Below are 17,352 nucleotides of genomic sequence, written 5' to 3'. Positions count from 1 at the left end.
TGCTTCTATAGTCCCTTTCTGAAAGAAAGTGTGCTTTTATAGTCCCTTTCTAAAAGAAAGGGTGCTCTATAGTCCCTTTCTGAAAGAAAGGGTGCTTCTATAGTCCCTTTCTGAAAGAAAGTGTGCTTCTATAGTCCCTTTCTGAAAGAAAGGGTGCTTCTATAGTCCCTTTCTGAAAGAAAGGGTGCTTCTATAGTCCTTTTCTAAAAGAAAGGGTGCTTCTATAGTCCCTTTCTGAAAGAAATGGTGCTTCTATAGTCCCTTTCTGAAAGAAAGGGTGCTTCTATAGTCCCTTTCTAAAAGAAAGGGTGCTTCTATAGTCCCTTTCTGAAAGAAAGGGTGCTTCTATAGTCCCTTTCTGAAAGAAAGAGTGCTTCTATAGTCCCTTTCTGAAAGAAAGGGTGCTTCTATAGTCCCTTTCTGAAAGAAAGGGTGCTTCTATAGTCCCTTTCTGAAAGAAAGTGTGCTTCTATAGTCCCTTTCTGAAAGAAAGGGTGCTTCTATAGTCCCTTTCTGAAAGAAAGGGTGCTTCTATAGTCCCTTTCTAAAAGAAAGGGTGCTTCTATAGTCCCTTTCTGAAAGAAAGGGTGCTTCTATAGTCCCTTTCTGAAAGAAAGGGTGCTTCTATAGTCCCTTTCTGAAAGAAAGGGTGCTTCTATAGTCCCTTTCTGAAAGAAAGTGTGCTTCTATAGTCCCTTTCTAAAAGAAAGGGTGCTCTATAGTCCCTTTCTGAAAGAAAGGGTGCTTCTATAGTCCCTTTCTGAAAGAAAGTGTGCTTCTATAGTCCCTTTCTGAAAGAAAGGGTGCTTCTATAGTCCCTTTCTGAAAGAAAGGGTGCTTCTATAGTCCTTTTCTAAAAGAAAGGGTGCTTCTATAGTCCCTTTCTGAAAGAAATGGTGCTTCTATAGTCCCTTTCTGAAAGAAAGGGTGCTTCTATAGTCCCTTTCTAAAAGAAAGGGTGCTTCTATAGTCCCTTTCTGAAAGAAAGGGTGCTTCTATAGTCCCTTTCTGAAAGAAAGAGTGCTTCTATAGTCCCTTTCTGAAAGAAAGGGTGCTTCTATAGTCCCTTTCTGAAAGAAAGGGTGCTTCTATAGTCCCTTTCTGAAAGAAAGAGTGCTTCTATAGTCCCCTTTCTGAAAGAAAGGGTGCTTCTATAGTCCCTTTCTGAAAGAAAGGGTGCTTCTATAGTCCCTTTCTGAAAGAAAGGGTGCTTCTATAGTCCCTTTCTGAAAGAAAGTGTGCTTCTATAGTCCCTTTCTGAAAGAAAGGGTGCTTCTATAGTCCCTTTCTGAAAGAAAGGGTGCTTCTATAGTCCCTTTCTAAAAGAAAGGGTGCTTCTATAGTCCCTTTCTGAAAGAAAGGGTGCTTCTATAGTCCCTTTCTGAAAGAAAGGGTGCTTCTATAGTCCCTTTCTGAAAGAAAGGGTGCTTCTATAGTCCCTTTCTGAAAGAAAGTGTGCTTCTATAGTCCCTTTCTAAAAGAAAGGGTGCTCTATAGTCCCTTTCTGAAAGAAAGGGTGCTTCTATAGTCCCTTTCTGAAAGAAAGTGTGCTTCTATAGTCCCTTTCTGAAAGAAAGGGTGCTTCTATAGTCCGTTTCTGAAAGAAAGGGTGCTTCTATAGTCCCTTTCTAAAAGAAAGGGTGCTTCTATAGTCCCTTTCTGACAGAAAGGGTGCTTCTATAGTCCCTTTCTAAAAGAAAGGGTGCTTCTATAGTCCCTTTCTGAAAGAAAGGGTGCTTCTATAGTCCCTTTCTAAAAGAAAGGGTGCTTCTATAGTCCCTTTCTGAAGAAATGGTGCTTCTATAGTCCCTTTCTGAAAGAAAGGGTGCTTCTATAGTCCCTTTCTAAAAGAAAGGGTGCTTCTATAGTCCCTTTCTGAAAGAAAGGGTGCTTCTATAGTCCCTTTCTGAAAGAAAGGGTGCTTCTATAGTCCCTTTCTGAAAGAAAGGGTGCTTCTATAGTCCCTTTCTGAATGAAAGGGTGCTTCTATAGTCCCTTTCTGAAAGAAAGGGTGCTTCTATAGTCCCTTTCTGAAAGAAAGGGTGCTTCTATAGTCCCTTTCTGAATGAAAGGGTGCTTCTATAGTCCCTTTCTGAAAGTAAGGGTGCTTCTATAGTCCCTTTCTGAAAGAAAGGGTGCTTCTATAGTCCCTTTCTGAATGAAAGGGTGCTTCTATAGTCCCTTTCTGAATGAAAGGGTGCTTCTATAGTCCCTTTCTGAAAGAAAGGGTGCTTCTATAGTCCCTTTCTGAAAGAAAGGGTGCTTCTATAGTCCCTTTCTGAATGAAAGGGTGCTTCTATAGTCCCTTTCTGAAAGAAGGGTGCTTCTATAGTCCCTTTCTGAAAGAAAGGGTGCTTCTATAGTCCCTTTCTGAAAGAAAGGGTGCTTCTATAGTCCCTTTCTGAAAGAAAGGGTACTTCTATAGTCCCTTTCTGAAAGAAAGGGTGCTTCTATAGTCCCTTTCTGAAAGAAAGGGTGCTTCTATAGTCCCTTTCTGAAAGAAAGGGTGCTTCTATAGTCCCTTTCTGAAAGAAAGGGTGCTTCTATAGTCCCTTTCTGAAAGAAAGGGTGCTTCTATAGTCCCTTTCTGAAAGAAAGGGTGCTTCTATAGTCCCTTTCTGAAAGAAAGTGTGCTTCTATAGTCCCTTTCTAAAAGAAAGGGTGCTCTATAGTCCCTTTCTGAAAGAAAGGGTGCTTCTATAGTCCCTTTCTGAAAGAAAGTGTGCTTCTATAGTCCCTTTCTGAAAGAAAGGGTGCTTCTATAGTCCCTTTCTGAAAGAAAGGGTGCTTCTATAGTCCCTTTCTAAAAGAAAGGGTGCTTCTATAGTCCCTTTCTGAAAGAAAGGGTGCTTCTATAGTCCCTTTCTAAAAGAAAGGGTGCTTCTATAGTCCCTTTCTGAAAGAAAGGGTGCTTCTATAGTCCCTTTCTAAAAGAAAGGGTGCTTCTATAGTCCCTTTCTGAAAGAAATGGTGCTTCTATAGTCCCTTTCTGAAAGAAAGGGTGCTTCTATAGTCCCTTTCTAAAAGAAAGGGTGCTTCTATAGTCCCTTTCTGAAAGAAAGGGTGCTTCTATAGTCCCTTTCTGAAAGAAAGGGTGCTTCTATAGTCCCTTTCTGAAAGAAAGGGTGCTTCTATAGTCCCTTTCTGAATGAAAGGGTGCTTCTATAGTCCCTTTCTGAAAGAAAGGGTGCTTCTATAGTCCCTTTCTGAAAGAAAGGGTGCTTCTATAGTCCCTTTCTGAATGAAAGGGTGCTTCTATAGTCCCTTTCTGAAAGTAAAGGTGCTTCTATAGTCCCTTTCTGAAAGAAAGGGTGCTTCTATAGTCCCTTTCTGAATGAAAGGGTGCTTCTATAGTCCCTTTCTGAATGAAAGGGTGCTTCTATAGTCCCTTTCTGAAAGAAAGGGTGCTTCTATAGTCCCTTTCTGAAAGAAAGGGTGCTTCTATAGTCCCTTTCTGAATGAAAGGGTGCTTCTATAGTCCCTTTCTGAAAGAAGGGTGCTTCTATAGTCCCTTTCTGAAAGAAGGGTGCTTCTATAGTCCCTTTCTGAAAGAAAGGGTGCTTCTATAGTCCCTTTCTTTTTTTTTTTTTTTTTTTTTTTTTAATTCATCTTTATTGATATATATAACTATATAATTTACATTTCATGATTCCCACGAAGCGTCTTGCTTGTCTGCAGGATAACTTAGATGTACTTTACATAGAGACATTTACTTAAATAGATTTTATAAGCTCAGCTGTATTAAGTTCAGATTTAATGATTATGAAGTTTACAAATTATTAGATTTCATTGTATAAGGTTTACTGAGAATTTATATAGTGATTTTTTAACAATTTCTTTCTTTTCATCTTATTTCTAGTGTTGAGTAGTCCTAGAGGCAATTCGTTTAACGTTGTTGGTAAACTCACTGCTAGGGCTCTTTTACTATAGTCATTTTTGAAGCTTGGTATTTTGTATCTTCCTTCCTGGCGCCTTCTAGTGTTCATTTGGTGACTGATGCGATGTAGAAGATCTGTATTCTCGGAGAATTCATTTATTATTGTAGTTTTGTAGAGGTTTTTAATGTTTAGGACATGTAAATTTTTGTGTAATTCGCTGGTACTGTTTTGCAGGTTTCGTCGCGATGTGGTGTTGATCTGACTATTTTCAGTTGTTAATGTAGAGTTGGTTGTTGTAATGTTATTCTGATGGTATAATGTAGATTTTTGGAGGCTTTTTTTGAGTATTTTGAGTATACTATTTTGGGCATTTTGTAATGTTCTGCAGTATGTGGCATTCCCCCAGGCTGTTATTCCATGCCTAATGTATGATTCTACCAGGGAAAAGTACGCTTGTCTTAGGACGTGGTATGGAGCGCAATTGCTTAAGTGATATATTGCATATGTTGATTTTCTTAGTTTCTTCCTCACGTTGTCTATTGGGGTTTCCATTTTAAAGTACTGTCTAAGATTACACCAAGATATTTGTATGTGTCTACCACTTCTATTTTGGTTGCACATGTTTCTTCGTTATGTTGGCTGAATGTGGTGTTTTTGTGTAGACAGTTATAGTCATGGAATAGTATCGATATTTCCGAGGTTGGGGAATGTTTCGATCTGAAATGCATCAGTTTCGTTTTATTTGCATTGATAACTAGCTCATTATCATGGCACCATGTGGTTATTTTATTCAATTCAGATTGCATCCTTTGTTCTGCGGAGTGTAGAGATTTATCGAATACTAATAAGGCTGTGTCATCCGCGTATGAGAAAGCCAGACTATCGTTAAGGGACTTTAACATATCATTAGTATATATGATGAAGAGAATGGGTCCAAGTTTTGATCCTTGTGGAACTCCATACTCTAATCTTTGTTTGCTGCTGGTGCACTTATCTATTTTGACTGTAAATGTTCGACATTTTAAATAGCTCTCGAACCATTTCAAACTGTGTCCTCTTATTCCATTCGATTCTAGAATGTTAAGCAGCTTTTGATGAGACAGTGTATCGAATGCTTTACTGAAATCTATAAACATTGCCAGGCAATGTTTTTTCTCTGATAAATTTTGGTTAATTTCATTCGCGAAATTACCTAAAAGTTTATTTATACTTTTTCCTTTTTGATAACCATATTGATTTTTGTTTATGACTTTAAATTTTTGTAAGTAACTATTCAATCTCCTTGTAATTATTTCCTCTAGTATCTTTTCAATGATTGGAAGTAAGGAGATCGGTCTGTAATTTTCATATTCAGATTTCGTTCCATTCTTATATATTGGGCGTATTATAGAAGTTTTGAGCATATCAGGTATAAAAGATTCGAATATACTTTTGTTAATCAGTTCTGTTAATATTGGAGCTAGAATGTCTGCGTTGTTTTTAAGATCAATTGGCCGAATTCCGTCTGAGCCTGCGCTTTTTCTGGTGTTAAGACTTTTTAATATGTTTTTAATTTCTATAACATTAGTTTCTTCGAGGAACATAGTGTTTAGCCTGTTTGTTTCGGTCTGTTGCAGAGTTTGTTTATCACATTTATGTAAAATTTTTTCAACATTATTTTTGAATTGCAATGCGAAGTTTTCAGCAATTTCATTTGTATTTTGGTTTGTGAAGTTCATTTTTATAGTGTCATCTATATTGTAACATTTCTTTCCCATCACCTCATTTAATGTTTTCCAGGTCTCTCTGATATTGCTCCTGTTGCGTATAAATTCTCTGTAGTAATATGAGTTTTTGGCGAATATTATTTTCTTATTAAGTTGGTTGTTGAAACTTTTATAAAGTTTCTCGTTATACGCATTTTTTGTTTTTCGATATTTTTTATACAATCTATCTCTTACATTGCAACAATTTATTAACTCTTCATTCAGCCATGGATACCCATTTCTGCTCGCAGTTTTATTTCTTCTAGATTCTTTCGATTTTTCGTATACATGACAGAATGTTTTATGAATTTTTTTAAAAAGGTCTTCCATTCCATTTGCTTCTCTAGCTATATCAGACCAGTTTATTTGTTTTAATAGACTATTAACTTTTCTATTATTCATTTTAGATACTTGCATTGGTACCTCACCTATGTTCAAGTTTGTGGTTCCCATTTCGATGCATCCGCAAATCGTATAGTGATCTGATATGGTTGTGTTGATTATGGCTGATTTGATATTTTGTTTCGAATTGTGTCTTATGAACAGATGATCAATGCAGCTTTCCCTTCCACTATGTTCATCTACTCGAGTTACCCCAGATATTATACATTCCAGACCATTGGACGCGCACATGTCTAAATAGTTTTTTGTTGATATGCTGTTTACATTAATATCAACGTTCATATCACCCACTAAAATGATTCCTTGTTTGGTGTTTACATTCTTCAAGCGCTGGTCTAATTCTTCGATGAAATGTTTTATGTTTAAATTGGGAGGTCGATAGCACGGAATTATTGATAATTTATTGTTGTCATTTATTGATATTTCAATGAAAATCGCTTCCATGTATTTTGTTTTCATATCTATATTTTTAAACGGGATTTGTTCAGTAATGTAAATTGCGATACCTCCTCCTCTGTTTTCTCTATTTAAAAAGGCTGAGTTAAAACCACAGATTTCATAAAATTGGTTTTCATCATCATTAATATTTGTTTCTGTAAGTACTATTATTTTTAATTCGCTGATTATGTCTTTAATTCTTGTTAAAAATTCGGTGAAATTTTTTCTCAGTGACCGAATGTTCATGCATAATATGGATAGTGTTTGAGTATTCACATACTCCTTGAGTTCATTAAAGGTATTACAAATTTTGGTTTGGGAATTCATTTTAATTCTTTTGATTTTTTATAGTTTTTCTTTTTCACAAAAAAGATTAAAAAATAGGCTTTGTTTATCTTTTTCACAAAAAGATTAAAAATAGGTTTTGATTAAATTGTTTGAAAAGAATTTATTTAATTTTGCATTAATTTAATATCATCTAAATGGGGCGGTTCGTTTATTATTGGGTTTTAGTGATCAGTTCCATATCTGATAAATTGCTGATAATAATTTGGGGCGAAGTTTCATTTTTTCTGGCGTAAATACGACCATCTCTCACCCATACATACTTCCAATCATTTTCTTTTGCTCTGTTTTTGGCCATCCATAGGATGCGCCTATTATCTGTCGTAAGCTCATCATTGATATATATATATCTGTTAGTTGGACTATCAGTACCATCTGACAGAACGTTTTCATCAACTCGATGCCTATTCAAATGTTTCATCATCTCCTTTTTTCTTTTTCATTGAAGAGAATTCCACAATTATTTTGTTTTTGGATTTAACTCTGAAAGAAAGGGTGCTTCTATAGTCCCTTTCTGAAAGAAAGGGTACTTCTATAGTCCCTTTCTGAAAGAAAGGGTGCTTCTATAGTCCCTTTCTGAAAGAAAGGGTGCTTCTATAGTCCCTTTCTGAAAGAAAGGGTGCTTCTATAGTCCCTTTCTGAAAGAAAGGGTGCTTCTATAGTCCCTTTCTGAAAGAAAGGGTGCTTCTATAGTCCCTTTCTGAAAGAAAGGGTGCTTCTATAGTCCCATTTTGAAAGAAAGGGTGCTTCTATAGTCCCATTCTGAAAGAAAGGGTGCTTCTAAAGTCCCTTTCTGAAAGAAAGGGTGCTTCTATAGTCCTTTCTGAAAGAAAAGGTGCTTCTATAGTCCCTTTCTGAAAGAAAGGGTGCTTCTATAGTCCCTTTCTGAAAGAAAGGGTGCTTCTATAGTCCCTTTCTGAAAGAAAGGGTGCTTCTATAGTCCAATTCTGAAAGAAAGGGTGCTTCTATAGTCCCATTCTGAAAGAAAGGGTGCTTCTATAGTCCCTTTCTGAAAGAAAGGGTGCTTCTATAGTCACTTTCTGAAAGAAAGGGTGCTTCTATAGTCCCTTTCTGAAAGAAAGGGTGTTTCTATAGTCCCTTTCTGAAAGAAAGGGTGCTTCCATAGTCCCTTTCTGAAAGAAAGGGTGCTTCTATAGTCCCTTTCTGAAAGAAAGGGTGCTTCTATAGTCCCTTTCTGAAAGAAAGGGTGCTTCTATAGTGTCTTTCTGAAAAGAAAGGGTGCTTCTATAGTCAATTTCTGAAAGAAAGGGTGCTTCTATAGTCCCTTTCTGAAAGAAAGGGTGCTTCTATAGTCCCTTTCTGAAAGAAAGGGTGCTTCTATAGTGTCTTTCTGAAAGAAAGGGTGCTTCTATAGTCAATTTCTGAAAGAAAGGGTGCTTCCATAGTCCCTTTCTGAAAGAAAGGGTGCTTCTATAGTCCCTTTCTGAAAGAAAGGGTGCTTCTATAGTCCCTTTCTGAAAGAAAGGGTGCTTCTATAGTGTCTTTCTGAAAGAAAAGGTGCTTCTATAGTCCCTTTCTGAAAGAAAGGGTGCTTCTATAGTCCCTTTCTGAAAGAAAGGGTGCTTCTATAGTCCCTTTCTGAAAGAAAGGGTGCTTCTATAGTCCCTTTCTGAAAGAAAGGGTGCTTCTATAGTCCTTTCTGAAAGAAAGGGTGCTTCTATAGTCCCTTTCTGAAAGAAAGGGTGCTTCTATAGTCCAATTCTGAAAGAAAGGGTGCTTCTATAGTCCCATTCTGAAAGAAAGGGTGCTTCTATAGTCCCTTCTGAAAGAAAGGGTGCTTCTATAGTCACTTTCTGAAAGAAAGGGTGCTTCTATAGTCCCTTTCTGAAAGAAAGGGTGCTTCTATAGTCCCTTTCTGAAAGAAAGGGTGCTTCTATAGTCCCTTTCTGAAAGAAAGGGTGCTTCTATAGTCCCTTTCTGAAAGAAAGGGTGCTTCTATAGTGTCTTTCTGAAAGAAAGGGTGCTTCTATAGTCAATTTCTGAAAGAAAGGGTGCTTCTATAGTCCTTTCTGAAAGAAAAGGTGCTTCTATAGTCCCTTTCTGAAAGAAAGGGTGCTTCTATAGTCCCTTTCTGAAAGAAAGGGTGCTTCTATAGTCCCTTTCTGAAAGAAAGGGTGCTTCTATAGTCCCTTTCTGAAAGAAAGGGTGCTTCTATAGTCCCTTTCTGAAAGAAAGGGTGCTTCTATAGTCCCTTTCTGAAAGAAAGGGTGCTTCTATAGTCCAATTCTGAAAGAAAGGGTGCTTCTATAGTCCCATTCTGAAAGAAAGGGTGCTTCTATAGTCCTTTCTGAAAGAAAGGGTGCTTCTATAGTCCCTTTCTGAAAGAAAGGGTGCTTCCATAGTCCCTTTCTGAAAGAAAGGGTGCTTCTATAGTCCCTTTCTGAAAGAAAGGGTGCTTCTATAGTCCCTTTCTGAAAGAAAGGGTGCCTTCTATAGTCCCTTTCTGAAAGAAAGGGTGCTTCTATAGTCCCTTTCTGAAAGAAAGGGTGCTTCTATAGTGTCTTTCTGAAAGAAAGGGTGCTTCTATAGTCAATTTCTGAAAGAAAGGGTGCTTCTATAGTCCCTTTCTGAAAGAAAGGGTGCTTCTATAGTCCCATTTTGAAAGAAAGGGTGCTTCTATAGTCCCATTCTGAAAGAAAGGGTGCTTCTATAGTCCCTTTCTGAAAGAAAGTGTGCTTCTATAGTCCCTTTCTAAAAGAAAGGGTGCTTCTATAGTCCCTTTCTGAAAGAAAGTGTGCTTCTATAGTCCCTTTCTGAAAGAAAGGGTGCTTCTATAGTCCCTTTCTGAAAGAAAGGGTGCTTCTATAGTCCCTTTCTAAAAGAAAGGGTGCTTCTATAGTCCCTTTCTAAAAGAAAGGGTGCTTCTATAGTCCCTTTCTGAAAGAAAGGGTGCTTCTATAGTCCCTTTCTGAAAGAAAGGGTGCTTCTATAGTCCCTTTCTGAAAGAAAGTGTGCTTCTATAGTCCCTTTCTGAAAGAAAGGGTGCTTCTATAGTCCCTTTCTGAAAGAAAGTGTGCTTCTATAGTCCCTTTCTGAAAGAAAGGGTGCTTCTATAGTCCCTTTCTGAAAGAAAGGGTGCTTCTATAGTCCCTTTCTGAAAGAAAGGGTGCTTCTATAGTCCCTTTCTAAAAGAAAGGGTGCTCTATAGTCCCTTCTGAAAGAAAGGGTGCTTCTATAGTCCCTTTCTGAAAGAAAGTGTGCTTCTATAGTCCCTTTCTGAAAGAAAGGGTGCTTCTATAGTCCCTTTCTGAAAGAAAGGGTGCTTCTATAGTCCCTTTCTAAAAGAAAGGGTGCTTCTATAGTCCCTTTCTGAAAAAAAGGGTGCTTCTATAGTCCCTTTCTAAAAGAAAGGGTGCTTCTATAGTCCCTTTCTGAAAGAAAGGGTGCTTCTATAGTCCCTTTCTAAAAGAAAGGGTGCTTCTATAGTCCCTTTCTGAAAGAAATGGTGCTTCTATAGTCCCTTTCTGAAAGAAAGGGTGCTTCTATAGTCCCTTTCTGAAAGAAAGGGTGCTTCTATAGTCCCTTTCTGAAAGAAAGGGTGCTTCTATAGTCCCTTTCTGAAAGAAAGGGTGCTTCTATAGTCCCTTTCTGAAAGAAAGGGTGCTTCTATAGTCCCTTTCTGAAAGAAAGGGTGCTTCTATAGTCCCTTTCTAAAAGAAAGGGTGCTTCTATAGTCCCTTTCTGAAAGAAAGGGTGCTTCTATAGTCCCTTTGTGAAAGAAAGGGTGCTTCTATAGTCCCTTTCTGAAAGAAAGAATGCTTCTATAGTCCCTTTCTGAATGAAAGGGTGCTTCTATAGTCCTTTCTGAAAGTAAGGGTGCTTCTATAGTCCCTTTCTGAAAGAAAGGGTGCTTCTATAGTCCCTTTCTGAATGAAAGGGTGCTTCTATAGTCCCTTTCTGAAAGAAAGGGTGCTTCTATAGTCCCTTTCTGAAAGAAAGGGTGCTTCTATAGTCCCTTTCTGAAAGAAAGAATGCTTCTATAGTCCCTTTCTGAATGAAAGGGTGCTTCTATAGTCCCTTTCTGAAAGTAAGGGTGCTTCTATAGTCCCTTTCTGAAAGAAAGGGTGCTTCTATAGTCCCTTTCTGAATGAAAGGGTGCTTCTATAGTCCCTTTCTGAAAGAAAGGGTGCTTCTATAGTCCCTTTCTGAATGAAAGGGTGCTTCTATAGTCCCTTTCTGAACGAAAGGGTGCTTCTATAGTCCCCTTCTGAAAGAAAGGGTGCTTCTATAGTCCCTTTCTGAAAGAAAGGGTGCTTCTATAGTCCCTTTCTGAAAGAAAGGGTGCTTCTATAGTCCCTTTCTGAAAGAAAGGGTGCTTCTATAGTAACTTTCTGAAAGAAAGGGTGCTTCTATAGTCCCTTTCTGAAAGAAAGGGTGCTTCTATAGTCCCTTTCTGAAAGAAAGGGTGCTTCTATAGTCCCTTTCTAAAAGAAAGGGTGCTTCTATAGTCCCTTTCTGAAAGAAAGGGTGCTTCTATAGTCCCTTTCTGAAAGAAAGGGTGCTTTTATAGTCCCTTTCTGAAAGAAAGGGTGCTTCTATAGTCCCTTTCTGAAAGAAAGGGTGCTTCTATAGTCCCATTCTGAAAGAAAGGGTGCTTCTATAGTCCCATTCTGAAAGAAAGGGTGCTTCTATAGTCCCTTTCTGAAAGAAAGGGTGCTTCTATAGTCCCTTTCTGAAAGAAAGGGTGCTTCTATAGTCCCTTTCTGAAAGAAAGGGTACTTCTATAGTCCCTTTCTGAAAGAAAGGGTGCTTCTATAGTCCCTTTCTGAAAGAAAGGGTGCTTCTATAGTCCCTTTCTGAAAGAAAGGGTGCTTCTATAGTCCCTTTCTGAAAGAAAGGGTGCTTCTATAGTCCCATTCTGAAAGAAAGGGTGCTTCTATAGTCCCTTTCTGAAAGAAAGGGTGCTTCTATAGTCCCTTTCTGAAAGAAAGGGTGCTTCTATAGTCCCATTCTGAAAGAAAGGGTGCTTCTATAGTCCCTTTCTGAAAGAAAGGGTGCTTCTATAGTCCCATTCTGAAAGAAAGGGTGCTTCTATAGTCCCTTTCTGAAAGAAAGGGTGCTTCTATAGTCCCTTTCTGAAAGAAAGGGTGCTACTATAGTCCCATTCTGAAAGAAAGGGTGCTTCTATAGTCCCATTCTGAAAGAAAGGGTGCTTCTATAGTCCCTTTCTGAAAGAAAGGGTGCTTCTATAGTCCCTTTCTGAAAGAAAGGGTGCTTCTATAGTCCCATTCTGAAAGAAAGGGTACTTCTATAGTCCCTTTCTGAAAGAAAGGGTGCTTCTATAGTCCCATTCTGAAAGAAAGGGTGCTTCTATAGTCCCTTTCTGAAAGAAAGGGTGCTTCTATAGTCCCATTCTGAAAGAAAGGGTGCTTCTATAGTCCCATTCTGAAAGAAAGGGTGCTTCTATAGTCCCTTTCTGAAAGAAAGGGTGCTTCTATAGTCCCTTTCTGAAAGAAAGGGTGCTTCTATAGTCCCATTCTGAAAGAAAGGGTGCTTCTATAGTCCCTTTCTGAAAGAAAGGGTGCTTCTATAGTCCCTTTCTGAAAGAAAGGGTGCTTCTATAGTCCCTTTCTGAAAGAAAGGGTGCTTCTATAGTCCCTTTCTGAAAGAAAGGGTGCTTCTATAGTCCCATTTTGAAAGAAAGGGTGCTTCTATAGTCCCATTCTGAAAGAAAGGGTGCTTCTATAGTCCCTTTCTGAAAGAAAGGGTGCTTCTATAGTCCCTTTCTGAAAGAAAAGGTGCTTCTATAGTCCCTTTCTGAAAGAAAGGGTGCTTCTATAGTCCCTTTCTGAAAGAAAGGGTGCTTCTATAGTCCCTTTCTGAAAGAAAGGGTACTTCTATAGTCCTTTTCTGAAAGAAAGGGTGCTTCTATAGTCCCTTTCTGAAAGAAAGGGTGCTTCTATAGTCCCTTTCTGAAAGAAAGGGTGCTTCTATAGTCCCTTTCTGAAAGAAAGGGTGCTTCTATAGTCCCTTTCTGAAAGAAAGGGTGCTTCTATAGTCCCTTTCTGAAAGAAAGGGTGCTTCTATAGTCCCTTTCTGAAAGAAAGGGTGCTTCTATAGTCCCTTTCTGAAAGAAAGGGTGCTTCTATAGTCCCTTTCTGAAAGAAAGGGTACTTCTATAGTCCCTTTCTGAAAGAAAGGGTGCTTCTATAGTCCCTTTCTGAAAGAAAGGGTGCTTCTATAGTCCCTTTCTGAAAGAAAGGGTGCTTCTATAGTCCCTTTCTGAAAGAAAGGGTACTTCTATAGTCCCTTTCTGAAAGAAAGGGTGCTTCTATAGTCCCTTTCTGAAAGAAAGGGTGCTTCTATAGTCCCTTTCTGAAAGAAAGGGTGCTTCTATAGTCCCTTTCTGAAAGAAAGGGTACTTCTATAGTCCCTTTCTGAAAGAAAGGGTGCTTCTATAGTCCCTTTCTGAAAGAAAGGGTGCTTGTATAGTCCCTTTCTGAAAGAAAGGGTGCTTCTATAGTCCCATTCTGAAAGAAAGGGTGCTTCTATAGTCCCTTTCTGAAAGAAAGGGTGCTTCTATAGTCCCTTTCTGAAAGAAAGGGTGCTTCTATAGTCCCTTTCTGAAAGAAAGGGTGCTTCTATAGTCCCATTTTGAAAGAAAGGGTGCTTCTATAGTCCCATTCTGAAAGAAAGGGTGCTTCTATAGTCCCTTTCTGAAAGAAAGGGTGCTTCTATAGTCCCTTTCTGAAAGAAAAGGTGCTTCTATAGTCCCTTTCTGAAAGAAAGGGTGCTTCTATAGTCCCTTTCTGAAAGAAAGGGTGCTTCTATAGTCCCTTTCTGAAAGAAAGGGTACTTCTATAGTCCCTTTCTGAAAGAAAGGGTGCTTCTATAGTCCCTTTCTGAAAGAAAGGGTGCTTCTATAGTCCCTTTCTGAAAGAAAGGGTGCTTCTATAGTCCCTTTCTGAAAGAAAGGGTGCTTCTATAGTCCCTTTCTGAAAGAAAGGGTGCTTCTATAGTCCCTTTCTGAAAGAAAGGGTGCTTCTATAGTCCCTTTCTGAAAGAAAGGGTGCTTCTGTAGTCCCTTTCTGAAAGAAAGGGTACTTCTATAGTCCCTTTCTGAAAGAAAGGGTGCTTCTATAGTCCCTTTCTGAAAGAAAGGGTACTTCTATAGTCCCTTTCTGAAAGAAAGGGTGCTTCTATAGTCCCATTCTGAAAGAAAGGGTGCTTCTATAGTCCCTTTCTGAAAGAAAGGGTGCTTCTATAGTCCCTTTCTGAAAGAAAGGGTGCTTCTATAGTCCCTTTCTGAAAGAAAGGGTGCTTCTATAGGCCCTTTCTGAAAGAAAGGGTGCTTCTATAGTCCCTTTCTGAAAGAAAGGGTGCTTCTATAGTCCCTTTCTGAAAGAAAGGGTGCTTCTATAGTCCCTTTCTGAAAGAAAGGGTGCTTCTATAGTCCCTTTCTGAAAGAAAGGGTGCTTCTATAGTCCCTTTCTGAAAGAAAGGGTGCTTCTATAGTCCCTTTCTGAAAGAAAGGGTGCTTCTATAGTCCCTTTCTGAAAGAAAGGGTGCTTCTATAGTCCCTTTCTGAAAGAAAGGGTGCTTCTATAGTCCCTTTCTGAAAGAAAGGGTGCTTCTATAGTCCCTTTCTGAAAGAAAGGGTGCTTCTATAGTCCATTTCTGAAAGAAAGGGTGCTTCTATAGTCCCTTTCTGAAAGAAAGGGTGCTTCTATAGTCCCTTTCTGAAAGAAAGGGTGCTTCTATAGTCCCTTTCTAAAAGAAAGGGTGCTTCTATAGTCCCTTTCTGAAAGAAAGGGGGCTTCTATAGTCCCTTTCTGAATGAAAGGGTGCTTCTATAGTCCCTTTCTGAAAGAAAGGGTGCTTCTATAGTCCCTTTCTGAAAGAAAGGGTGCTTCTATAGTCCCTTTCTGAAAGAAAGGGTGCTTCTATAGTCCCTTTCTAAAAGAAAGGGTGCTTCTATAGTCCCTTTCTGAAAGAAAGAGTGCTTCTATAGTCCCTTTCTGAAAGAAAGGGTGCTTCTATAGTCCCTTTCTGAAAGAAAGGGTGCTTCCATAGTCCCTTTCTGAAAGAAAGGGTGCTTCTGTAGTCCCTTTCTGAAAGAAAGGGTGCTTCTATAGTCCCTTTCTGAAAGAAAGGGTGCTTCCATAGTCCCTTTCTGAAAGAAAGGGTGCTTCTATAGTCCCTTTCTGAAAGAAAGGGTGCTTCTATAGTGTCTTTCTGAAAGAAAGGGTGCTTCTATAGTCAATTTCTGAAAGAAAGGGTGCTTCTATAGTCCCTTTCTGAAAGAAAGGGTGCTTCTATAGTCCCTTTCTGAAAGAAAGGGTGCTTCTATAGTCCCTTTCTGAAAGAAAGGGTACTTCTATAGTCCCTTTCTGAAAGAAAGGGTGCTTCTATAGTCCCTTTCTGAAAGACAGGGTGCTTCTATAGTCCCTTTCTGAAAGAAAGGGTGCTTCTATAGTCCCTTTCTGAAAGAAAGGGTGCTTCTATAGTCCCTTTCTGAAAGAAAGGGTGCTTCTATAGTCCCTTTCTGAAAGAAAGGGTGCTTCTATAGTCCCTTTCTGAAAGAAAGGGTGCTTCTATAGTCCCTTTCTGAAAGAAAGGGTGCTTCTATAGTCCCTTTTTGAAAGAAAGGGTGCTTCTGTAGTCCCTTTCTGAAAGAAAGGGTGCTTCTATAGTCCCTTTCTGAAAGAAAGGGTGCTTCTATAGTCCCTTTCTGAAAGAAAGGGTGCTTCTATAGTCCCTTTCTGAAAGAAAGGGTGCTTCTATAGTCCCTTTCTGAAAGAAAGGGTGCTTCTATAGTCCCTTTCTGAAAGAAAGGGCGCTTCTATAGTCCCTTTCTGAAAGAAAGGGTGCTTCTATAGTCCCTTTCTGATAGAAAGGGTGCTTCTATAGTCCCTTTCTGAAAGAAAGGGTGCTTCTATAGTCCCTTTCTGAAAGAAAGGGTGCTTCTATAGTCCCTTTCTGAAAGAAAGGGTGCTCCTATAGTCCCTTTCTGAAAGAAAGGGTGCTTCTATAGTCCCTTTCTGAAAGAAAGGGTGCTTCTATAGTCCATTTCTGAAAGAAAGGGTGCTTCTATAGTCCCTTTCTGAAAGAAAGGGTGCTTCTATAGTCCCTTTCTAAAAGAAAGGGTGCTTCTATAGTCCCTTTCTGAAAGAAAGGGGGCTTCTATAGTCCCTTTCTGAATGAAAGGGTGCTTCTATAGTCCCTTTCTGAAAGAAAGGGGGCTTCTATAGTCCCTTTCTGAAAGAAAGGGTGCTTCTATAGTCCCTTTCTGAAAGAAAAGGTGCTTCTATAGTCCCTTTTTGAAAGAAAGGGTGCTTCTATAGTCCCTTTCTGAAAGAAAGGGTGCTTCTATAGTCCCTTTCTGAAAGAAAGGGTGCTTCTATAGTCCCTTTCTGAAAGAAATGGTGCTTCTATAGTCCCTTTCTGAAAGAAAGTGTGCTTCTATAGTCCCTTTCTGAAAGAAATGGTGCTTCTATAGTCCCTTTCTGAAAGAAAGGGTGCTTCTATAGTCCCTTTCTGAAAGAAAGGGTGCTTCTATAGTCCCTTTCTGAAAGAAAGGGTGCTTCTATAGTTCCTTTCTGAAAGAAAGGGTGCTTCTATAGTCCCTTTCTGAAAGAAAGGGTGCTTCTATAGTCCCTTTCTGAAAGAAAGGGCGCTTCTATAGTCCCTTTCTGGAAGAAAGGGTGCTTCTATAGTCCCTTTCGGAGAGAAAGGGTGCTTCTATAGTCCCTTTCTGGAAGAAAGGGTGCTTCTATAGTCCCTTTCGGAGAGAAAGGGTGCTTCTATAGTCCCTTTCGGAGAGAAAGGGTGCTTCTATAGTCCCTTTCTGAAAGAAAGGGTGCTTCTTTAGTCCCTTTATGAAAGAAAGGGTGCTTCTATAGTCCCTTTCTGAAAGAAAGGGTGCTTCTATAGTCCCTTTCTGAAAGAAAGGGTGCTTCTATAGTCCCTTTCTGAAAGAAAGGGTGCTTCTATAGTTCCTTTCTGAAAGAAAGGGTGCTTCTATAGTCCCTTTCTGAAAGAAAGGTTGCTTCTATAGTCCCTTTCTGAAAGAAAGGGTGCTTCTGTTGTCCATTTCTGAAAGAAAGGGTACTACTTCTATAGCTCAGCTATATTCAAAATATTCTACAATTGCTATATTTGTTATCATTACTGTATCGGTTTTCCCGTTTGTGTGTCTCTTTTTTTCGTTGCATACTTTATTTAAATTATTTACACTCCCATATTATATAGTGGGTGGCTGTTGTTGTAATATTAATGCATTTTTTGGTTGGTATTAATGGTTGCAATAACAAATCTCTATGGAATAAAAAAATGGAAATTATAATTAAAGGCATATTGTATGCAATTTTTTTTAATTTTATTAAAAAAATAAATTAATATTGTTTATAAATTAAAACAAATATTTTTTTTAGCTTTTAATGAAAATGTTTTAAATTATCTAATGTCATTATATTAACGACTTTTTCCCTCCTTCCCTCATGACTCCAATTTTTCTGCGTTTTTTCTTCTTTCTTTTCCTTCCTCATGGTTTGCCTAATTGCAACAACTCGTTGCACATTCCA

Source organism: Musca autumnalis, unplaced genomic scaffold, assembly GCF_047663935.1.
Source record: "Musca autumnalis isolate F117 unplaced genomic scaffold, ASM4766393v1 scaffold_4, whole genome shotgun sequence".
Taxonomy (NCBI): Eukaryota; Metazoa; Arthropoda; class Insecta; order Diptera; family Muscidae; genus Musca; species Musca autumnalis.
Note: the sequence above shows the minus strand (reverse complement) of the source record.